The following is a 22,965-nucleotide window of genomic DNA, read 5'->3' on the forward strand; positions in this document are numbered from 1 at the left end:
TTAAGGAGCACCACTCCTCCTAGCCAGTGCTTCGGCTTCTCGTTCCTGAGAGCTCCGCATCGTTGGATGGAACTCTGTACCTTGCTATCTGCTATTGCCTGCCTTGACCATTGCCTGCTATTGACTCGTCTTGACCACTGCCTGCCTTGACCATTGCCTGCTACCGACTCGTCTTGACCGCTGCCTGCCTCTACCTCTGCTGCTGCTGTCCGCCATGCCTGCTGCCCAGTCCATCCGGGACCTCAGACCAGTTGGCTCCCGGGGATCCAGAACCTGCGCTATCCGCTCGGCCTGACCGCCACCTGTTCCAGAAGCCCTGTAGGCTGCCCGCACCTGAAGGCTCAACTTCCAGGGAACGACGGCCTTCCCAGGCGAAGAGTGGGGGTGGGTCGGCTGTCCTCTGGAGAAGGAGGGGTTACTCACTCCACCATCTCCAGCCGGATCCAAGGGCTCACACCAGCGAAACTGCTCATCCTTTGGCAGAGCAAGACAACCCGGTATTCCCAGGCAGTCTCCCATCCAAGTAGAAACCAGCCAGGCCCAACCCTGCTGAGCTTCCAAGATCAGAGATCAGGCACACTCAGGGTGGTGTGCTCGCAGGCAATACCTGTACTGCCAATATAAAGCAAAGATACTTAACTGTAGCAGGTATTCTCTGAGGACAGCAGGCTAATTATTCTCACATGTGGGACGACGTCCGCATCGGCCCGGGAATCGGCATTTTGCAAAAGCAAAAAAGTTTTGCCAGAGCCTTCTGGCGCGCGTGCAGCACGCACAGCGCATGTGTGGACTGACTTCCCGCCCGCCACGCGAGTGCGTCTCCTCAGTTAAATCAAAAAGCATAAGAAATAACAAATGACAACTCCAAAGGGGAGTTGGGAGAGATTGTGAGAATAATCAGCCTGCTGTCCTCGGAGAATACCTGCTACAGATAAGTATCTTCGCTTTCTCCGAGGACAAGCTGGCTGCTTATTCTCACATGTGGGGTATCCCTAGCATCCAGGCTCACTTAAAACAAAGAATATTGGTCAATTGGGCCTCACAACAGAGAGGACATAACAGCTAGCTGAGAGTGCAGCCTGGAACAGAATAAAAACGGGCCTATGGGGGTGGAGTTGGAACCTAAAACCAACCGACTGTCACGTTGGGTATTCTGCTGAAGGTAGTAGTGGACTGATGACCACATCACAGCTTTGCAAATCTCTTCAATGGAGCCTGACTTTAAGTGAGCCACCGACGTAGCCATGGCTCTAATATTATGAGCTGTGACAAAACCCTCCAGAATCAGCCCAGCTTGGGCATAAGTGAAAGAAATGCAATCTGCTAGCCAATTGGAGATTCTGCGTTTTCCGATGGCGACTCCCCTCCTGTTGGGATTGAAAGAAACAATTGGGTGGACTGTCTGAAGGGCTTCGTCCACTCAACGTAAAAGGCCAATGCTCTCTTGCAGTCCAAGGTGTGCAAGGTGCTTTCGCCAGGGTGGGCATGAGGACGGGGAAAGAATGTTGGCAAGACCATTGACTGGTTCAGATGGAACTCTGACACCACCTTCGGCAGAAACTTAGGGTTCATGCAAAGGACTACTCTGTTGTGATGAAACTTAGTATAAGGTGCATCCACAACTAAGGCCTGAAGCTCACTTAACCTACGAGCTGAAGTAACAGCCACCAAGAAAATGACCTTCCAGGTCAAGTACTTCAGATGGCAGGAATTCAGTGGCTCAAAAGGAGGCTTCATCAGCTGGCTAAGAACGACGTTGAGATCCTATGACACTGGTGGAGGTTTGACAGGGGGCTTTGACAAAAGCAAACCTCTAATGAAACGAACAACTAAAGGCTGTCCAGAGATAGGCTTACCCTCTACACGCCGATGATAAGCACTAATTGCACTGAGGTGAACCCTTACTTAGTTGGTCTTGAGACCAGACTGACAAGTGTAGAAGGTATTCAAGCACGGTCTGTGTAGGACAAGAGAGATGATCTAGGGCCTTGCTGTCACACCAGGCGGCAAACCTCCTCCATTTCAAAGAGTAACACCTCTTTGTGGAACCTTTCCTGGAAACAAGCAAGACTCGGGAGACACCCTCTGAAAGACCTAAGGAAACGAAATCTAAGATCTCAACATCCAGGCCTAGAGAGCCAGAGACTGGAGGTTGGGATGTAGAAGCTATCCCTTGTTCTGAGTGATGAGGGTTGGAAAACACTCCAATCTCCACGGTTCCTTGGAGGACAACTCCAGAAGAAGAGGGAACCAAATCTGACGCGGTCAGAAGGGTGCAATCAGGATTATGGTTCCACGGTCTTGTTGAGTTTCAGCAAAGTCTTCCCTAGTAGAGGTATGGGAGGATATGCATACATAAGGCCTGTTCCCCAATGAAAGAGAAAGGCATCTGACGCTAGTCTGTCATGGGCCTGAAGCTTGGAACAGAACTGAGGGACCTTGTTATTGATCTGAGTGGAAAAAAGATTCACCAAGGGGGTGCCCCACGCTCGGAAAATCTCGCGGGCTACGTCCATGTTGAGTGACCACTCATGAGGTTGCATTACCCTACTCAGCCTGTCGGCCAGACTATTGTTTACACCTGCCCGATAAGTGGCTTAGAGAAACATGCCCTGACGGTGTGTCCAAAGCCACATCTGAACAGCTTCCTGACACAGAGGGTGAGATCCGGTGCCCCCCTGCTTGTTGGTATAATACATTGCAACCTGATTGACTGTTTGAATCAATATGATTTGGTTGGACAGCCGATCTCTGAAAGCCTTTAGGGTGTTCCAGACAACTTGTAATTCCAGGAGATTGATTTGGAGACCTGTTTCCCGGAAGGACCAGGCTCCTTGAGTATGAAGCCCATCTACATGAGCTCCCCACCCTAGAAGGGATGCATCCATTGTCAGCACTTTTTGTGGCTGAGGAATTTGGAATGGTCATCCCATGGTCAAATTGGACCGGATTGTCCACCACTGAAGAGAATTTAAAAGAATCAGTGGACAGTTGGATCACATCCTCCAGATCCCCCGCAGCTTGATACCACTGGGAAGCTAGGGTCCATTGAGCTGATCTCATATGTAGACGTGCCATGGGAGTTACATGAACTGTGGAGGCCATGTGCCCCAAAAGTCTCAACATCTGCCAAGCTGTGATCTGCTGAGATGCTCAAACTGTGGACACCAGGGACAGTAGGTTGTCTGCCCTTGTCTTGAGAAGATAAGCCCGAGCTGTCCTCGTGTCCAGCAGTGCTCCAATGAATTCCAATTGTTGGACATGAGTGAGATGGGACTTGGAGTAATTTATTACAAACCCAGTAACTCTAGCACCTGAATAGTCATTCGCATGGACTCCAGAGCACCTTCCTCCGAGGTGCTCTTCACCAGCCAATCGTCGAGATAAGAAAACACATGCACTCCCAGTCTGCGTAGCGACGATGCGACTACTGCTAGACACTTTGTAAACACTCTGGGCGCAGACGCCAGGCCAAAGGGCAGTACACAGTACTGAAAGTGCTGTGTTCCAAGCTAAAATCGAAGATACTTCCTGTAAGCTGGAAGTATTGAGATGTGTGTGTAAGCATCCTTTAAGTCCAGAGAGCATAGCCAATCATTCTCCCGAATCATGGGAAGAAGGGTGCCCAGGGAAACCATCCTGAACTTTTCTCGGACTAGGAATTTGTTCAGGGCTCTTAGGTCTAGAATGGAACACATCCCCCATTTTCTTTTGCACAGGGAAGTACCTGGAATAGAATCCCAGCCCTTCTTCCCCTGGTGGAACGGGTTTGACCGCTTGGGCCTTTAGAAGGGCGGAGAGTTCTTCTGAAAGTACCTGCCTGTGCTGGGAGCTGTAAGAATGAGCTCCTGGTGGGCAATTTGGAGGTTTGGATTCCACATTGAGGGTGTATCCTAACCAGACTATTTGAAGAACCCACCAGTCGGAGGTTACGAGTGACCACATTTGATGAAAAAACATTAACCTCCCCCCAACCAGCAAGTCGTCCAGTATGGATGCTTTTACAGTGGCTATGCTGAACTGGAGCCAGTCAAAAGTTTGTCCCTTGCTTTTGCTGGGGAACAGCAAGGGCCTTAGGCGCACGCTGTTGACAAGAACGAGCGCGCTGGGGCTGAGCCTTACTAGCCTGTCAAGAAGCTGGAGTGTACCTATACCTAGCATAGGAATAGGGAGCACTCTGCTTCCCCCAAAAAACCTCCTAGTTGAGGAGGTTGTAGTAGAAGGCGCCCGACGGGAGAAAGAATCCATAGCATCATTATGCTTCTTGATCTGGTCAACAAGATCCTCTAATTTTTCACCAAAAAGGTTGTCCCCCCAGCAAGGAACATCCGTCATTTGCTGCTGGACCGAATGATCCAGGTCAGAGACATGCAGCCATGAGAGTCTGTGCATCACTATACCTTGAGCAGCAATTCTGGATGCCACATCAAAAGAGTCGTAAGAGCCCCTGGCCAGGAATGTATGACACGCCTTCTGCTGCCTGACCACCTAGCAAAAAGGCTCGTCCTTCTCCGGAGGGAGGACATAAACCAAGCTAGACAGTTGCCTCACCGAGTTCCACAAGTGGATGCTCGTGAAGAGCTGGTAAGACTGGATTCGGCAGCGAGCATAGCGGCCTGATACGTCTTCCTCCCAAAAGAATCCTAGCTTCTCTGCCTGGGGGCGCCGAGGCATAGTCTCTAGAACTCTTGGCTCTTTTGAGGGCAGAGTCCACCACCATGGAAATGTGGGGTAACTGAGACCTCATCAATCCCGGTTCACCGTGGATCTGATATTGGGATTCAGCTTTTTTCGGGATCACAAGGCCAGACAGAGGGAACGACCAGTTCTGCATAAGGACTTCCTTCAGTACCTTATGTAGAGGAGCCATCTCAGCCTCTTTAGGTGAAGGATAGTCCAAGACTTTGAGCATTTCAGCCCTGGGCTCATCCTCAACCTCCATAGGGAATGGAATGGCCGTAGCCATTTCCCGAACAAAAGAGGTAAAGGACAGACGCTCCAGAGGAGATAGTCTCCTTTCAGGTGGAGGGGAAGGCTCAGAGGGAATCCCATACAGCTCATTAGAAGAAAAGTACCTGGGATCTCCCTCTGACTCCCACGAACTCTCCTCTTCAGTATCGGATAATACCTCTCTCAGGGAACTCCGAGACTGAGCCTGCCTCGATGCCGAGGATCAACGTCCTCAATGGCGATGCTGAGAGGCTGACGCCCGCATGGACTGTGGCGAAGCTTCCTCCACCAACGTTGAAGGGGAGTCAACCTGGGTGGCAGCCGACACTGGTGCCTCAAGAGGCACCGAGGATTGGGACCAGACACCGCTGCTGCAGATGGTACTGAAGGCGCAAGCACCTCCGACACCAAAGTAGACCGACATAGCAGTCCTTCCAGAAGCTCTGGAAGCAGGGCCTGGATGCGCTTGTCGAGATCCGCCATCGGAGAAGGCTGTGGAGTCGGTGTAACAGCCGGTGGCAGAATCTGTTGAGGTTCAGGAGCAAGTACTGGGCTGCTGGGAGACCGACGCATCGGCACCTCCTGCATAGAGGATGAGCGGTCCTCTCTGCGCCAACGCTTCTTGGGTGTTGAGTCTCTCGACACCCTGGAACTCCTGGCACCGCGTGAAGCAGATCGATCACAGTGCTTCTTCGCCTTCGCGCAATGCCCGTCATCAAGACTCCTTGGTACTGATAAGGACGACGTGGAATCCTCGCGTCTCCTCGGGGTCGGGTCCAACGATGGTCGGTCCCAGGGGGCCTGCATAGCACGAAGCCTCCAGACAGGTGGAAACCCACTCGATGTTTCACTGCTCCCAGCGCGACTTGGTCTCTTAGCAGCCATTACTTCTTCTCCTGACGTTGATGCCTCCCTCAATGTCGATGCCACCGACCTCAGTACCGATGTTGATGCCGACGTCGAAGGACTGGACTGAGCCACTTCAGTCCGTTTCTTCATACAAAGATACAGACTACAAGCAGCTGGCCTGTGGTCGAGCCCAAGGCACTGGATACACCAGGAATGGGTATCGGTACCTGAGATGGTCCGGTTGCACCGAGTACAAAGTTTGAAGCCGCTGGGTACCTTCGATGACATGGAAGGAAAAACGGCTTCAGCGAAATCAAAAGATGCGATTGTGCCAAAAAGGAAGGGTACACAAAAAAGGGAAGAAACCTGACTGCACAGCCTAAAGGCCAGCTGTGTCGAAAAGGCAAAGTAAACTTAAAAAACGGGACAAAAGAAAGCTAAGAAAAACTAAGAGAAAAACATCTTTTTTTTTTTTTTTTAACAAACAAGAAAAAAAGCGAATAAACTTGCGAAAAAATCACTCTTCAGAAAACTCTTTTCCCGGGCCTTAACGAGGAGCACAGGAGGAATCTGCTGCACCTCGTCACGGAGAAAGAAAAACTGAGGAGACGCGCTCATGCGCCAGAAGACTCTGGGTAGGGTTACCATTTTTTGTCCTCATAAAAAGAGGACACTTGCCCTGCCCCTTTCACGTCCCCTGCCCCGCCCCTGCCCCACCCCTTTCACGTCCTCGCCCCGCCCCTGACACATATTCCCCTCCTCCCCCAATCACCTTGCCTACCCCCTGCCATCTCCACTCCCCCCTGTCACCTTCCCTCCCCTTACTCTACTATCCCTGGTAGTCTAGAGGTACCTCTTCGTCTTCGGGGCAGGAAAGAGCCCGGAGCGCTGCTGCCAGCTACCCTGCATCCTGTGGTGAGTCCAGCTCTCGGCGTTTCAAAATGGCCACCGAGAGTTGAAGTCTCGTGAGGCTGCTTCAACTCTAGGCGGCCATTTTGAAACGCCGAGAGCCGGACTCACAGTATGCAGGGCAGCTAGCAGCAGCGCTCCGGGCAGGAAAGAGGGGGCTCTTTCCTGCCCCAAAGACGAAGAGGTACCTCTAGACCACCAGGGATAGTACAGTAAGGGGAGGGGAGTCCCGCGCTCGGACACCCGGACATGTCCTCAAAAAGAGGACATGTCCGGGTAAATCCGGACTCTGGGAAAACTTTTATTTTTGCTTTTCCAAAATGACAATTCCCGGGCCGACGCAGACATCGACCCACATGTGAGAATAAGCAGCCTGCTTGTCCTTGAAGAAAAAGAGTTTCACAAAGGAAGGAGGGAAACTTCCAAGCTGTTCAAGCAACTGCCCTCAGAGAAAAACTGAGGAGGCAGAAAAGTCTGTAAATAAAAATACTAAATAGGCCCTTTCAGAGGCCCAACATACAAGGAGCCCTGCTGTTCACTGTTTCCCACACCAGGAACAGCCTTAGCCAACGCAGGAACTAAAAGAAAATCTAAACTCACCACAGTGAGGCCTAGTGCTATCAACGTACCCACTTAGGTAAACATGGCTTTCCAGCTCAGGTGATTCTTGCTGCCTTTGTGCAGAAAGGGACTGCCCCAAAAATACTTCATCAGAATAGAGGAAGACAAGGGAGCAATGACAGAGATGGGATTAGAGCTCATGAATGCAAGAACTTCTCAATGGCACAGTGAGAGTGACAGAGATGAGATTAGAGCTCATGAATGTATGGAGAGATCTCAATGACACAGTGAGAGTGGCAGAGATGGGATTAGAGCTCATGAATGCAAGGAGAGATCTCAGTGACACAGTGAGAGTGGCAGAGATGGGATTAGAACTCTTGAATGCAAGGAGAGATCTCAGTGACACAGTGAGAATGGTAGAGATGGGATTAGAGCTCATGAATGTGAAGGGAGATATCAATGGCACAGTGAGAGTGACAGAGATGAGATTAGAGCTCATGAATGTGAGGAGAGATCTCAATGACAAAGAGTGGCAGAGAAGGGATTAGAGCTCATGAATGCAAGGAAAGATGTCAATGACACAGTGAGAATGGTAGAGATGGGATTAGAGCTCATGAATGTGAAGGGAGATATCAATGTCACAGTGATTAGAGCTCATGAATGTGAGGACAGATCTCAATGACAAAGAGTGGCAGAGAGGGGAGTAGACCTCATGTATATGAGGAGCGGTCTCTTGACACAGTGAGAGTGACAGAGATGGGATTAAAGCTCATTAATGTATGGAGAGATCTCAATGACACAGTGAGAGTGGCAGAGATTTGATTAGAGCTCATGAATGCAAGGAGAGACCGCAATGACACAGTGAGAGTGGCAGAGAGGGGATTAGACCTCTTGTATGTGAGGTGGGGTCTGAGTGACACAGTCAGAGTGGCAGAGATGGGATTAGAGCTCATTAATGTGAGGAGAGATCTCAATGACCAAGTGAGAGTGACAGAGAAGGGATTAGAACTTATGAATGCAAGAAGAGATCTCAATGGCACAGTGAGAGTGGCAGAGAAGGGATTAGAACTCATGAATGGGAGAAGAGATCTCAATGGCACAGTGAGAGTGGCAGAGATGGGATTAGAACTCTTGAATGCAAGGAGAGATCTCAGTGACACAGTGAGAATGGTAGAGATGGGATTAGAGCTCATGAATGCAAGGAAAGATGTCAATGACACAGTGAGAGTGGCAGAGATGGGATTAGAACTCTTGAATGCAAGGAGAGATCTCAATGACACAGTGAGAATGGTAGAGATGGGATTAGAGCTCATGAATGTGAAGGGAGATATCAATGTCACAGTGATTAGAGCTCATGAATGTGAGGAGAGATCTCAATGACAAAGAGTGGCAGAGAGGGGAGTAGACCTCATGTATATGAGGAGCGGTCTCTTGACACAGTGAGAGTGACAGAGATGGGATTAAAGCTCATTAATGTATGGAGAGATCTCAATGACACAGTGAGAGTGGCAGAGATTTGATTAGAGCTCATGAATGCAAGGAGAGACCGCAATGACACAGTGAGAGTGGCAGAGAGGGGATTAGACCTCTTGTATGTGAGGTGGGGTCTGAGTGACACAGTCAGAGTGGCAGAGATGGGATTAGAGCTCATTAATGTGAGGAGAGATCTCAATGACCAAGTGAGAGTGACAGAGAAGGGATTAGAACTCATGAATTGTCGCGTGCACGAGGACCTTGGCACACTGTCAGGCTTCTTCCCCGGGAGCACTGGTTTCGTGAGTCCTTGGACCACTACCGTGGAGCGGCAGTGGCAGGCAAGATCACCTACAAGGTAGAGATAAGACAAGACTGGACCGGAACTCCGGACTGGAGTTCTACACTGGAACACTCGGAACTGGAACGCACCGGACAGGTGCGCACTGGAGTGGGGCCCGCTGGACTGGACACACTGGAGTGGCCCCACTGGACAGGAACATACAGGAGTGAAACCCGCTGGACTGGAACACACTGGAGCGGAACTGGAACACCCTGGACCTAGGCTTCACCTACACTTGACTGCCTTCCCCCTCGGGTTGAGCCCTCAGGTTCTGGCAGCCGGTAGGACTTACAGGAACAGCAGGAATGAAGATCCAGGAGTGCCCCCCGGCACCTAGGAGAAGGCAAGGCAGACAAGCAGGAACTGTCCGGGTTCTGGCAGTCAGCAGGAATCAACACAATGACTAGTAGACTGTACCCAGGCTAATAGGAACGCTATACCCAGGCAACCAGTCATACACAGGAACATACACAGAGCAAACTCAGGAGACTTAGAAAAGCTATACACCAGCTAACAATAAAGCTGTGCCCAAGCTAACAAGTCATGCACTGGAAACAGACACAGAGCAAACTCAGAAGACTTAGTAAAGCTATACACCAGCTAACAACAAAGCTGTGCCCAAGCTAACAAGTCATACACAGGAAACAAACACAGAGAACTAGCAGAGCTAGACACAGAAGGGTAGGAAACCCATAGAGCAATAAACACAGAAGGGCTGAAACCCTACAAGCGATAAACACAGAAGGGCTGAAAACCCACAGAAGGGTAGGAGACCCACAGAGCAATAAACACAGAAGGGCTGAAACCCTACAGAGCCATAAACACAGAAGGGCTGAAACCCTACAAGCGATAAACACAGAAGGGCTGAAAACCCACAGAAGGGTAGGAGACCCACAGAGCAATAAACACAGAAGGGCTGAAACCCTACAGAGCTATAAACACAGAAGGGCTGGAAACCCACAAGCGATAAACACAGAAGGGCTGAAAACCCACAGAAGGGTAGGAGACCCACAGAGCAAATAACACAGAAGGGCTGAAACCCTACAGAGCCATAAACACAGAAGGGCTGGAAACCCACAAGCGATAAACACAGAAGGGCTGAAAACCCACAGAAGGGTAGGAGACCCACAGAGCAATAAACACAGAAGGGCTGAAACCCTACAGAGCTATAAACACAGAAGGGCTGGAAACCCACAAGCGATAAACACAGAAGGGCTGAAAACCCACAGAAGGGTAGGAGACCCACAGAGCAAATAACACAGAAGGGCTGGAAGCCCACAGAACAATAAACACAGAAGGGCAGAAAACCCACAGAGCAAAAGACAAGGAAAGCAAACGGTGCTAACAGCACACTAACCTCGGGCCTAAGGCACTGCGGAGGAAATGGCAATGCAAAGGCCAGGACTGTAGTTTCCAAGTCACTAATAAAGCCCATCAACACCAGAGCCACAGGTGCAGCAATCACCTTGCAACCAAACAGAGGCTTGACACTCAGAGCAGGCATCCCATAGAAAGTAACAGCGGGAGCCATCTTGGATACTGGCAGAGACGAAGAGGCGGCAGCCATCTTGGAAGAGGCAAAGCCCACACAGGTGAGATTCAGTAGGGCAATCAGCACACAGAGCCAGAGAGAAACTAAGACAGAGACAGACACAGAGACAAGCAGAAGCCAGCACAGCCACTGACTCCCAGAAACAGGGTAAGTATGAGGGTGGTCACGGCCACAGACGTGACAGTACCCCCTCCTCAAGACCCCCCTCTCGGTCTCCCTGAGGAGGTCAGGTGTCCAGGGGTAACTGTGGTGAAACCTTCTGATCGGTGTCAACCCCCAGACATGGATCACTGGACTGGAAGTCACAAAGAAGTTCAAAACTGGCAGACAGGAGCGGAACTTGTCAACAGGAGGCTCCTTCCAATCACCGCTGGGCCAACTCAGGAACTTGGATGCATCAAGAGGAACCACATTCAAAAGGCACCCTTCTCCGAGGGAACCCAGACTGAACTCAGGAAGCAAACCGGGACTGGGACCCGGACTAGAGTCAAAAAGCAAACCGGGCCTGGGACCCAGGCGGGCGTCAGAAGCTTGACTGGAACTGGAACTCAGAGCAGGCTCAGCATCTTGGCTGGAAGTGGAACTTGGAACGGACTCAGCATCTTGGCTGGAACTGGAGCTCGGAGCAGGGTCAGCATCTTGGCTGGAACTGGAACTTGGAACGGACTCAGCATCCTGGCTGGAACTGGAGCTCGGAGCAGGGTCAGCATCTTGGCTGCAGCTGGAACTTGGAACAGACTCAGCATCTTGGCTGGAACTGGAGCTAGGAGCAGGGTCAGCATCTTGGCTGGAACTGGAACTTGGAAATGATTCAGCTGCAGAGCTGGACACACCCCTCTGGCCGGACTGGGACGTCTCTCTAGCATTAGCTTCAGGCGGCGTCCGCCGAGCAGGGTTCAAGAGGAGACGGCCCTGGTATCCCCAGAGCATGCTAGCAGGCTGAAATGCAGAAAATGGGTTTCTCCGGGCCCCAAGCCGTTGAACACACCTTCTCTCAGCTATTGCTTCGGAGGTCTTCTCCCAGGCTGAATCAAAACAAGGTCTATCACAGTCCTCTTGGAACGTCATCTCATCTTCAAGAGCAGACTCAATATCTTGGCTGACCACTGCACTCGATGCAGATTCAGCATCTTGACTGGACTTGCAACTCGGTCCAGACTCAGCATCTTGACTGGAACTGCAACTCGATCCAGACTCAGCATCTTGGCTGGAACTGGAGCTAGGAGCAGGGTCGGCATCTTGGCTGGAACTGGAACTTGGAACAGACTCAGCATCTTGGCTGGAACTGGAGCTAGGAGCAGGGTCAGCATCTTGGCTGGAACTGGAATTTGGAACAGAAGTTGAACCGGGACTGGGACCCGGACTGGAATCAGAGTCTTGACTGGAACAGGAATTCTGAACAGGAGTTGAACCGGGACTGGAACCCGGACTGGAATCAGAAGCTTGACTGGCAGGGCCCCTCAAACTGGACTCAGGAGCTTGGCTGGGAGCGCCCCGCGAACTGGACTTTAACTGAGGCTCGGTCTGAAGCACCACTCGAACTGGCCTTAGGAGCTTGATAGGAGGTGCCCTCTGGACTGGAAGCGGAGGTGCCACCTGAACCACCCTGTGGACTGGCATCGGAGGCTTGGTTAGAAGCCCCCCTCGAACTGGACTCAGTGGCTTGACTGGACGGGTCACTTGAACAAGAACCGGAGACTGGACCCGAAGCGCCACTTGCACAGGAATCTGAGGCTCCATCGAAGGCTTCCCTCGGACTGGACTCGGAGACTTCAAAGGGCGTGCCACTTGAACGAGGACTGGAGGCTCGACCTGGAGCGCCACTTGCATAGGAATCTGAGGCTCCATCGAAAGCCTCCCTCGGACTGGCCTCTGAGCCTTAAGTGGCATCGTTACTTGGACTTGAATTGGAGGTTCAGTATGAAGCATCCCCTGGACTGGACTCAGGCTCTTAAGCGGCCGCGCTACTTGAACTGGGGTCAGGGGCTTGGTAGGAAGTACCCCTCGGACCGGCTTAGGAGCTTGGCTGGACTTGACATCCCGAACCGGAGCTGAACTGCGAGGGGCACCCCGATTGTTCTGTACCACCCGCTGGGAAGCCCCAAGCATGGGCCTTCCACAGCGTATTCGTTCAGCCTCCGCTTCTGGAGTATCCCGCAGGGCTGGCTCCTCGAGGAGTCTGTAGCGGTATTCATAAAGCTGAGTCAACGGATCAATATCCGAAACTGGGCTATGACGGACCCTACACCTCTGGAGACGCTTTCGCTCAGCTGCCGCCTCCAAAGTATCTCTCAGGGTTGGATCAGACAAAAGTTTCTTCCGGTAGTCGCGGAGGGTCAAAAAACGATTCACAGAAAAAATTGGGTTGATATAGGGATCGGACCACAAATTAAGGACTACCTCCGGATGGTTCGTGAGGAACTCGGACATGGACGGTAGTCCCCGCTGGGCGGATGACCTTGCCGGACTCATGGCCTTTGCATTCTGTCGCGTGCACGAGGACCTTGGCACACTGTCAGGCTTCTTCCCCGGGAGCACTGGTTTCGTGAGTCCTTGGACCACTACCGTGGAGCGGCAGTGGCAGGCAAGATCACCTACAAGGTAGAGATAAGACAAGACTGGACCGGAACTCCGGACTGGAGTTCTACACTGGAACACTCGGAACTGGAACGCACCGGACAGGTGCGCACTGGAGTGGGGCCCGCTGGACTGGACACACTGGAGTGGCCCCACTGGACAGGAACATACAGGAGTGAAACCCGCTGGACTGGAACACACTGGAGCGGAACTGGAACACCCTGGACCTAGGCTTCACCTACACTTGACTGCCTTCCCCCTCGGGTTGAGCCCTCAGGTTCTGGCAGCCGGTAGGACTTACAGGAACAGCAGGAATGAAGATCCAGGAGTGCCCCCCGGCACCTAGGAGAAGGCAAGGCAGACAAGCAGGAACTGTCCGGGTTCTGGCAGTCAGCAGGAATCAACACAATGACTAGTAGACTGTACCCAGGCTAATAGGAACGCTATACCCAGGCAACCAGTCATACACAGGAACATACACAGAGCAAACTCAGGAGACTTAGAAAAGCTATACACCAGCTAACAACAAAGCTGTGCCCAAGCTAACAAGTCATGCACTGGAAACATACACAGAGCAAACTCAGGAGACTTAGTAAAGCTATACACCAGCTAACAACAAAGCTGTGCCCAAGCTAACAAGTCATGCACTGGAAACAGACACAGAGCAAACTCAGAAGACTTAGTAAAGCTATACACCAGCTAACAACAAAGCTGTGCCCAAGCTAACAAGTCATACACAGGAAACAAACACAGAGAACTAGCAGAGCTAGACACAGAAGGGTAGGAAACCCATAGAGCAATAAACACAGAAGGGCTGAAACCCTACAAGCGATAAACACAGAAGGGCTGAAAACCCACAGAAGGGTAGGAGACCCACAGAGCAATAAACACAGAAGGGCTGAAACCCTACAGAGCTATAAACACAGAAGGACTGGAAACCCACAAGCGATAAACACAGAAGGGCTGAAAACCCACAGAAGGGTAGGAGACCCACAGAGCAATAAACACAGAAGGGCTGAAACCCTACAGAGCTATAAACACAGAAGGGCTGGAAACCCACAAGCGATAAACACAGAAGGGCTGAAAACCCACAGAAGGGTAGGAGACCCACAGAGCAAATAACACAGAAGAGCTGGAAGCCCACAGAACAATAAACACAGAAGGGCAGAAAACCCACAGAGCAAAAGACAAGGAAAGCAAACGGTGCTAACAGCACACTAACCTCGGGACCTAAGGCACTGCGGAGGAAATGGCAATGCAAAGGCCAGGACTGTAGTTTCCAAGTCACTAATAAAGCCCATCAACACCAGAGCCACAGGTGCAGCAATCACCTTGCAACCAAACAGAGGCTTGACACTCAGAGCAGGCATCCCATAGAAAGTAACAGCGGGAGCCATCTTGGATACTGGCAGAGACGAAGAGGCGGCAGCCATCTTGGAAGAGGCAAAGCCCACACAGGTGAGATTCAGTAGGGCAATCAGCACACAGAGCCAGAGAGAAACTAAGACAGAGACAGACACAGAGACAAGCAGAAGCCAGCACAGCCACTGACTCCCAGAAACAGGGTAAGTATGAGGGTGGTCACGGCCACAGACGTGACATTAATGCAAGAAGAGATCTCAATGGCACAGTGAGAGTGGCAAAGAAGGGATTAGAACTCATGAATGGGAGAAGAGATCTCAATGACACAGTGAGAGTGGTAGAGATGGGATTAGAGCTCATGAATGCAAGAAGAGATCTCAATGGCACAGTGAGAGTGGCAGAGATGGGATTAGAGCTCATTAATGTGAGGAGAGATCTGAATGACCAAGTGAGAGTGGCAGAGAAGGGATTAGAACTCATGCATGCAAGAAGAGATCTCAATGGCACAGTGAGAGTGGCACAGAAGGGATTAGAACTCATGAATGAGAGGAGAGATCTCAATGACACAGTGAGAATGGTAGAGATGGGATTAGAGCTCATGAATGTGAAGGGAGATATCAATGTCACAGTGATTAGAGCTCATGAATGTGAGGAGAGATAAGTACATAAGTACATAAGTACATAAGTACATAAGTAGTGCCATACTGGGAAAGACCAAAGGTCCATCTAGCCCAGCATCCTGTCACCGACAGTGGCCAATCCAGGTCAAGGGCACCTGGCACGCTCCCCAAACGTAAAAACATTCCAGACAAGTTGTACCTAAAAATGAGGAATTTTTCCAGTCCATTTAATAGCGGTCTATGGACTTGTCCTTTAGGAATCTATCTAACCCCTTTTTAAACTCCGTCAAGCTAACCGCCCGTACCACGTTCTCCGGCAATGAATTCCAGAGTCTAATTACACGTTGGGTGAAGAAAAATTTTCTCCAATTCGTTTTAAATTTACCACACTGTAGCTTCAACTCATGCCCTCTAGTCCTAGTATTTTTGGATAGCGTGAACAGTCGCTTCACATCCACCCGATCCATTCCACTCATTATTTTATACACTTCTATCATATCTCCCCTCAGCCGTCTCTTCTCCAAGCTGAAAAGCCCTAGCCTTCTCAGCCTCTCTTCATAGGAAAGTCGTCCCATCCCCACTATCATTTTCGTCGCCCTTCGCTGTACCTTTTCCAATTCTACTATATCTTTTTTGAGATACGGAGACCAGTACTGAACACAATACTCCAGGTGCGGTCTCAATGACAAAGAGTGGCAGAGAAGGGAGTAGAGAAGGGAGTAGACCTAATGTATATGAGGAGCGGTCTCTTGACACAGTGAGAGTGACAGAGATGGGATTAAAGCTCATGAATGTATGGAGAGATCTCAATGACACAGTGAGAGTGGCAGAGATGGGATTAGAGCTCATTAATGTGAGGAGAGATCTGAATGACCAAGTGAGAGTGGCAGAGAAGGGATTAGAACTCATGCATGCAAGAAGAGATCTCAATGGCACAGTGAGAGTGGCAGAGAAGGGATTAGAACTCATGAATGGGATGAGAGATCTCAATGACACAGTGAGAGTGGTAGAGATGGGATTAGAGCTCATGAATGCAAGAAGAGATCTCAATGGCACAGTGAGAGTGGCAGAGAAGGGATTAGAACTCATGAATGGGAGGAGAGATCTCAATGACACAGTGAGAGTGGTAGAGATGGGATTAGAGCTCATGAATGCAAGGAGAGACCTCAATGACACAGAGTGGCAGAGAGGGGATTAGATCTCATGAATAATCTTTGAAGCTGTTTTAGTGATATTCCATTATTTCTTTTGTCCTCTAGCTTTTAAGGCACTGCCTATCCAACTGAAACTGCTTTAGACTTGTTACAGATGGACCAATAATTAAAAAATTACAAGTTGGATGCAGTAGCTCATAAGTTTGTTTGCTTTGTTTTGAGTGAACGGCAATGACAACTGTGCGGGGAAGTAGAAACAGATTAACCAAACTGGGCTTCCCCGCCCTCCTGCGTGAGTCTTGCACCTACTCCGAGTCCTGTCTCTTCCGCCTGCTCTCGCCCACCTGCGTGGTCGCTCGGTTTTAAAGCCCTGAGGTGTTCTCCCTCCGACACCGGCAATTCACATTGCCAGCCTTCTGCCAGCGTCGGGGGCCTCTCCTTCAGACGCGTCCCACCTCTGTGGAAGACAGGAAGTTGCATTGAGGAGGCAGGACACGCCTTAGGAGAGGTGCCCCCCCGACGCTGGCAGAATGCTGGCTATGTGAATTCGCAGATGCCAGATGGGCGGTTTTCCGCAACCCGCTGCGGGAATTTTTTGACTGCTGCGGGTTGCGGTTTTTTGGGCGGCTTTTGATTTTTCTAGGGCGGTTTTTTTATTCGTCCGGTTGCGGTTTTTTGTCCCCTTTTGACCCGCGGGAGGCGGGGTTAACGATGTCGGGGACAAGGTTGATGACGTTGGGGGCGGGGTTAATGACATCGGGGAGCAGGGTTTGTGACATCAGGGGCGGGGTTTGATGACTTTGGGGGCGGGTTAATGACGGCAGGGGCGGGGTTGATGACGCTGGGGCGGGGTTAATGATGTTGGGGGAGGCCGGGGTTTGATGACTTTGGGGGCGGGTTAATGACGGCAGGGTTAATGACGTCGGGGGAGGCCAGGGTTTGTGACATCAGAGGTGGGGTTGATGACGTCGGGGCAGGGTTTGTGACATCAGGGGCAGGGTTTGATGACATTGGGGCGGGGTTGATGACGGCGGGGGCAGGGGCGGGGGCGGTTTGGGGCTGGTTTGGGAACTGGTTTGGGTCGGAAACAAAATTGAAATCTGAATTGCCGGTGTCGGAGGGAGAATGCCTCAGGGCTTTAAAACCGAGCGACCACGTGGGTGGGTGAGAGCGGGCGGAAGAGACAGGACTCGGAGTAGGTACAAGACTCACGCAGGAGGGCGGGGAAAATCAGCACGAACGTAACATGTCGGGGCTCTTCTTCCTGATTCTCCTCCTGCTTTACATTCTCTCTCTGACTGACACTGCTCAATCCATTCCTAGAGCTCTTTATTCCCTGCTGTAGCCCCTCAGACTCTTCTTCCTCATTCTCCTCCCCTCATACAGCAGCTGCTCCTCCAGCTTTACCAGACTCACTTTTTGCTTCCTGAAATCTCTTTACATTTTGCTTCCTCCCTGTAATGTATAGAATTTGGTTTGTGTTAGACCAAAACACATCCTACTCATGTCCAGTAGAGGAAGAAGCTGTTTTCTCTGCATAATATCTGAGTATTTGTAAACTGGAGGGCGTAGTTCCTGTTTCAGGGTCAGGATGTGGCTGGAGTTTCCTCTCTCTGTGCTTAACATTTGCTAAAATATTCCAGGAAGTGACACAAAGACGTTATGATGATCAGTTCTCTGCTCCTTCCCTGATTCACTCCTCCATCTGCCACCATTTACAGAGAAGCCAAGTCTTGGATCCGACTTAAAGCTGCCCCAGAAGTGTAGAGAGGACCAAGGGGGCCAGTACTGGAGATCGAGCTCAGGAGGATGGCTGTTGGGGTTTGTGCTGAGCAGGTAGAGACTGGCAGCCCTGGAAACTGTTTTCTCTGCAGCATCTGAGTGAAACATCCGGCCACAGGTGGCAGCAGCTGATGTGTCTCAAGATAAAGAGGGAGTTGGTGCTGCCTCTCCCTGCAGTGCAGCCCAAGAAGTGACTCTATGATGTCACTCACAAGGAGAAGATTGAGAACAAGGAGGTTAGATTGAGAACACAGCATGAGAGAGACTCTATGATGTCACTCACAAGGAGGTTAGATTGAAAACAAGGAGGTTAGATTGAGAACACAGCATGAGAGGGAGACCACGCCCCTTCCATTAATTGGTCACAAGGCAGGGGAGAGGAGGCTAAGGTCCTGCCCCTCTGACACTGTGATTTGTCAGATTCCACCTAGGGCGGTCCTAATGGTCCAGGGGTTCCTTCCTGCTTCTCTCTGATTCCCATTTCCCAGATCTGCCCCCAGGGATGAAGGGCAGGAGGATGGCTCTTGGGGTTTGTGCTGAGCAGGTAGGAGACTGGCAGCCCTGGAAACTGTTTTCTCTGCAGCATCTGAGTGAAACATCCGGCCACAGGTGGCAGCAGCTGATGTGTCTCAAGATAAAGAGGGAGTTGGTGCTGCAGCCCAGGAACTGACTCTATGATGTCACTCACAAGCAGGGTAGATTGAGAACAAGGAGGTTAGATTGAGAACACAACATGAGAGGGAGACCACGCCCCTTCCATTAATTGGTCACAAGGCAGGGGAGAGGAGGCTAAGGTCCCGCCCCTCTGACACTGTGATTTGTCAGATTCCACCTAGGGCGGCCCTAATGGTCCAGGGGTTCCTTCCTGCTTCTCTCTGATTCCCATTTCCCAGATCTGCCCCCAGGGATGAAGGGCAGGAGGATGGCTCTTGGGGTTTGTGCTGAGCAGGTAGGAGACTGGCAGCCCTGGAAACTGTTTTCTCTGCAGCATCTGAGTGAAACATCCGGCCACAGGTGGCAGCAGCTGATGTGTCTCAAGATAAAGAGGGAGTTGGTGCTGCAGCCCAGGAACTGACTCTATGATGTCACTCACAAGGAGGTTAGATTGAGAACAAGGAGGTTAGATTGAGAACACAGCATGAGAGAGACTCTATGATGTCACTCACAAGGAGGTTAGATTGAGGACAAGGAGGTTAGATTGAGGACAAGGAGGTTAGATTGAGAACACAGCATGAGAGTGAGACCACGCCCCTTCCATTGATTGGTCACAAGACTGGTGAGGCAGGGGAGAGGAGGCTAAGGTCCCGCCCCTCTGACACTGTGATTTGTCAGATTCCACCTAGGGCGGTCCTAATGGTCCAGGGGATCCTTCCTGCTTCTCTCTGATTCCCATTTCCCAGATCTGCCCCCAGGGATGAAGGGCAGGAGGATGGCTCTTGGGGTTTGTGCTGAGCAGGTAGGAGACTGGCAGCCCTGGAAACTGTTTTCTCTGCAGCATCTGAGTGAAACATCCGGCCACAGGTGGCAGCAGCTGATGTGTCTCAAGATAAAGAGGGAGTTGGTGCTGCCTCTCTCTGCTCTCACTCCTTGCACTGACTCTATGATGTCACTCACAAGGAGGTTAGATTGAGAACAAGGAGGTTAGATTGAGAACCCAGCATGAGTCTCAAGATAAAGAGGGAGTTGGTGCTGCAGGTCAGGAAGAGACTCTATGATGTCACTCACAAGCAGGGTAGATTGAGAACAAGGAGGTTAGATTGAGAACACAGCATGAGAGGGAGACCACGCCCCTTCCATTAATTGGTCACAAGGCAGGGGAGAGGAGGCTAAGGTCCTGCCCCTCTGACACTGTGATTTGTCAGATTCCACCTAGGGCGGTCCTAATGGTCCAGGGGTTCCTTCCTGCTTCTCTCTGATTCCCATTTCCCAGATCTGCCCCCAGGGATGAAGGGCAGGAGGATGGCTCTTGGGGTTTGTGCTGAGCAGGTAGGAGACTGGCAGCCCTGGAAACTGTTTTCTCTGCAGCATCTGAGTGAAACATCCGGCCACAGGTGGCAGCAGCTGATGTGTCTCAAGATAAAGAGGGACTTGGTGCTGCAGCCCAGGAACTGACTCTATGATGTCACTCACAAGGAGGTTAGATTGAGAACAAGGAGGTTAGATTGAGAACACAGCATGAGAGGGAGACCACGCCCCTTCCATTGTTTGGTCACAAGATTCCTGAGGCAAGGAGAGGAGGCTCAGATCCCGCCCCTCTGACACTGTGATTTGTCAGATTCCACCTAGGGCGGTCCTAATGGCCCAGGCCAGGGGTTCTCTTTCCTTTCCTTTTGTTTCTCTGTCCACGAGGAGACCCTGATTCCCATTTCCCAGCACTGACCCAACAAAGCCCAGATCTGCCCCAGGGATGAAGGGCAGGAGGATGGCTCTTGGGGTTTGTGCTGAGCAGGTAGGAGACTGGCAGGAGGTGGGCAGCAGGGGATGCAGTGCCAGGCAATGCCACACACACACAAGAAGAAATGAGCCTGGCACTGCTCAATCCATTCCCTGCTGTAGCCCCTCAGGCTCTTCTTCCTGATTCTCCTCCCCTCACTGGCAGGAGGTGGGCAGCAGGGGATGCAGTGCCAGGCAATGCCACACACACACAAGAAGAAATGAGCCTGGCACTGCTCAATCCATTCCCTGCAGCCCCTCAGGCTCTTCTTCCTCATTCTCCTCCTGCTTTACCAGACTCTCACTTTCTACTTCCTGTCCTCTTGCTTTGTAAAATGTGTTTGCTTGTGGAAGGGGTAGAGGTGAAATGTCCTCTATCCAAAAATACTAGGAGTACAGAGCACTCAATGAATCTGCTAAGTACTAAATTTAAAACAAATTGGAGAAACTATTTCCTCACTTAACTTGTAATTAAAGTCTGGAATTCGTTGCCAGAGAATGTGGTAAAAGTAGTTAGCTTAGCGGGGTTTAATAATTTCCTAAAAGAAAAGTCCATAAGTCATTATTAAGATGGATTTGGGAAGATCCACTGCTTATTTCTAGGATAAGCAGCATTAAATCTGTTTTACTGTTCTGGAATCTTCCCAGGTACTTGTGACCTGGATTGGCCACTGTTAAAAAAACAGGATACTGGGCTTGAAGGACCTTTGTTTTGTCCCAGTATGGCAATGTTTATCTTATGTTTTGGACTGTGGATGGTGATAGTAAGATTGAAATGAGAGAAATGTTTATTGCTCAGGACATAAATCTCAGACAGTAACATTTCTTTTTTTGGATTTACATAAGATTTTGGATCCTAATCAATTTGGTTTTCGTTCCTTTCATGATACAGAGACTTTGTTATCATCATTGTGTTTTAGCAGCGTTTGATTCCACCAATCATGTCATTCTGATAAACCTCTATCCAAAAATACTAGGACTACAGAGCACGCAATGAGTCAGTTCCTATATCGTTCTGTTGAGATAGAAGTAAGATTTTTTACATTGCTGGTCCAGTTTACCGGAATAAGTTGCCAATGCGAATAAGAAATATTAAAGAATTTAAAATGAAGAGCTCGGGACATTGCTATTTATGCTGACTTACAGCTGGGATGATGAATGATGGTTTAGTACTTGTTTCAGCATTTGAAATTATGTTTTTTTAAATTAATAAAGACATAGACGTCTTCCTTTTCTTCTCTGGCAGTAACAGACATGAGTGTGAGGTGATCATCCTATTCCTGAGGAAATTCTGCACAGGGTGAAGCCGGTGCTGAAACTGTCAATGTTGATTCCCCCTGAACTCACAAACTGAACCCTTCTTGCTCTCCCCCCCCCCCTCAAATAATGCACCTGCCCTCCTATGGCGCCACCCTCTTGTTCCATTTAATTTCTTGCCCTCTACCTCTCTGACACTGACCACAGAGGAGAAGGAGAAGAACGTCTACTTGTTGGGTTATGTCCTGCTCCTCTGCCGCCCTGGCTCTGAATTTGAACCATAGGGGCCACCGTAGAGGCTCAAGGTTCAAATTCAGCAGTCAAAGTGAGCGTGGCTGACGTGCAGGATCCAGCATGCAGCGGCTGTCCTTTTCCTCCTGCAGTTGTGTAGGGCATTGGGGAATGAGGGAAATAAGAGGTAATGAATGGGTGAAGTCAAGCAGTGCTGCTGGAGGGTGAAGGGAGAGCTTGTGGAGTGAGAGAGGGGATGAAAAGGGCAAGCTCAGGAGGGGTGTAAAAATGAAAGTGTGGATAGGGAAGGAGGGCAAGCTGGGGATGCTATGGGTGAAACATATGAATGCAGTACCATGGCTGAATTTTGGGGATTGCATAGGTGGGGAGGGGGGGAGTAGATGGGTGTAGGTGGATGTATGTACCGAGGGAGGGAGACAGAGAGCAGAGATGTATTATCAGCGTTCAGAAAGAGCTGCAGGGAGACTGTGATGCTGTGAGTGCTGGGGAGGTTGAGAGAACTGTGGTGGGTGTGAGCTGGGGGTTGTGTGGTGTGTGGGGTATTCTGAGATAACTGTGGAACTATGTTTGCTGGGGGCAAGAGGGATTTCAGAAGGAGAACTAGTGTATATATGCAGTGGGGTAGATATGAGAGAGAGCTCTCGGCATCTTTACTGTGTGTGGGTGGGGGGGAGACACAGATTGACAGAGAGTCATGGGATGTGTGCGCACTGGGCGGAATGGTGAAAGACCTGGCAGAGGAGGTGGGGATGATGGAATGAGGAAAAAGAGGAATAAAGCTCGGTGGGGGGGGGGGGGGGGGGGGGGGTTATCCTTAAGGAGAGGTTCATACTAGTTGGAAACTGAGAATGTGTGTGGGTTGGGGGGAAATCAGGCCTGAGCTGGGAGACA

Source organism: Microcaecilia unicolor, chromosome 1 (genome assembly GCF_901765095.1).
Source record: "Microcaecilia unicolor chromosome 1, aMicUni1.1, whole genome shotgun sequence".
In the NCBI taxonomy this organism is placed as follows: domain Eukaryota; kingdom Metazoa; phylum Chordata; class Amphibia; order Gymnophiona; family Siphonopidae; genus Microcaecilia; species Microcaecilia unicolor.